Genomic DNA, 2,504 nt, shown 5'->3' with positions numbered 1-2,504 from the left:
GAACGAACTTAAAGAGGCGACTTGGGCGGGCTGACCTGGCGAGCGAACTTAAAGAGTTGACTTGGCAACGCACTTGAACAATCGACTTGGTGAGCTGACATGGTGAGTGGGCTTAGAGAAGCAACTCGGGGGGGGGGGGGGCGACTTGATGAACGGACTTAAAGGGTCGACTTGGCGGGGTGACTTGATGAACGGACCTAAAGAGTTGACTTGGTGAGAGTACTTGGCGGGGTGAACTGATGAACGGACTTAAAGAGTCGACTTGGTGGGAGTACTTGGTGGGCCGACTTGATGAACGGACTTATAGAGTCGACTTGGTGAGAGTAGTTGTTCTGGTGACTTGATGAACGGACTTAAAGAGTCGGCTTGGCGGGGTGACTTGATGAAAGGACTTAAATAGTCGACTTGGTCGGGTGACTCGATGAACGAACTTAGAGGGTTGACTTTGCGGGGTGACCTGATGAACGGACCTAAAGAGTTGACTTGGTGAGAGTACTCGGTGGGGTGACCTGATGAACAGACTTAGAGAGTCGACTTGGTGGGCCGACCTGGTTGGGTGACTTCGTGAACTGACTTAAAGAGTCGACTTGGTGGGAGTACTTGGTGGGGTGACTTGATGAACGGACTTCAAGGGTCGACTTGGCGAGGTGACTTGATGAACGGTCCTAAAGAGTTGACTTGGTGTGGTGACTTGATGAAAAGACTTAAAGAGTCGAATTGGTGAGAGTACTTGGTGGGGTGACTTGATGAACGCACTTGAAGGGTCGACTTGGTGGGGTGACTTTATGAACGGACCTAAAGAGTTGACGTGGTGAGAGTGCTTGGTGGGGTGACTTGATGAACATAGTTAAAGAGTCGACTTGGTGAGAGTAGTTGGTCGGGTGACTTGATGAACGCACTCGAAGAATCGACTTGGTTAGAGTACTTGGTGGGGTGACTTGATGAACGGACTTAAAGATTCGACTTGGTGGGCCGACCTGGCGGGGTGACTTGATGAACGGACTTAGAGAGTCGACTTGGTGAGAGTACTTGGTGGGCCGACCTGGCCGGGTGACTTGATGAAAAAACTTAAAGAGACGACTTGGTGAGAGTACCCGGTGGGCTGACCTGGTCACGTGACTTGATGAACGGACTTAAAGAGTCGACTTGGTGGGCCGACTTGACCGGGTGACTTGATGAATGAACTTAAAGGGTCGACTTGGTGGGTCGAACTAGCGGGGTGACTTGGTGAGAGTACTTGGTGGGCTGACCTGGCACGGTGACTTGATGAACGAACTTAGAGAGTCGACTTTGTGAGAGTACTTGGTGGGTCGAACTGGCGGGGTGACTTGATGAACGAACTTAAAGAGTCGACCTGGTGAGAGAACTTGGTGGGCCGAGCTGGCGGGGTGAATTGATGAACGAACCTAAAGAGTCGACTTTGTGAGAGTACTTGGTGGGCCGACCTGGCGGGGTGAGTTGATGACCGAACTTAAAGGGTCGACTTGGTGAGAGTACTTGGTGGGCCGACCTGGCGGGGCGACTTGATGAACGAACTTAAAGAGTCGACTTGGTGAGAGTACTCGGTGGGGTGACCTGATGAACAAACCTAAAGAGTCGACCTGGTGAGAGTACTTGGTGGGCCGACCTGGCGGGGTGACTTGGTGAGCAAACTTAAAGAGTCGACTTGGTGAGAGTAGTTGGTGGGCTGACCTGGCGGGGTGACTTGATGAACGAACTTAAAGAGTCGACCTGGTGGGCCGACTTGGCAGAGTGACTTCATGAACGAACTTAAAGAGTCCACTCGGTGGGCCGACCTGGCGGGGTGACTTGATGAACGAACTTAAAGAGTCGACTTGGTGAGAGTAATTTGTGGGCTGACCTGGCGGGGTGACTTGATGAATGAACTTAAAGAGTCGACTTGGTGGGGTGACTTGATGAACGCACTTGAAGGGTCGACTTGGTGGGGTGACTCTATGAACGGACCTAAAGAGTTGACTTGGTGGGGTGACTCGATGAAAGGACTTAAAGAGTCGACTTGGTGAGAGTACTTGGTGGCTCGACTTTATGAGCAGACTTAAAGAGTCCACTTGGTGAGAGTGGGCCTAACGGGGCGATGTGGTGAGTGGGCCTAACGGGGCGAGTTGGTGGGGCGACTTGGTGAGTGGTATTAGAGAGCCGACGTGGTGAGGCGACTCGGCGAGTTGGTTCGTTGAGATGACATGGTGAGCTGACTTGGCGAGTCGACCCGGCGAGCGAACTTAAAGAGTCGACTTGGCAACGTACTCGAGCTGACTTGGATCACGTACATGACTCGGGGCACCAAGTCGAGCACGGTGACATGAGTCCTGCGAAAAAACTGGAGGCGGTTAAGGCTCGAGGCGATACGAGTCGGGGTCGCTGACACAATTTGGGTTGAAAACTTTGGGCGTTAACCGAAAAAAAGAGTTGACCGCCTTTGGATCACGCACATGACTCGGCGCACTTAGAATCATGTCGAGCACGGTGACATGAGTCGTGCGAAA

This window comes from Cupressus sempervirens, chromosome 2, assembly GCF_028749045.1.
Source record: "Cupressus sempervirens isolate cs-2001-9-10 chromosome 2, ASM2874904v1, whole genome shotgun sequence".
Lineage (NCBI taxonomy): Eukaryota > Viridiplantae > Streptophyta > Pinopsida > Cupressales > Cupressaceae > Cupressus > Cupressus sempervirens.
The sequence above is the reverse complement of the archived record's forward strand: the minus strand, read 5'-3'. Positions refer to the sequence as shown.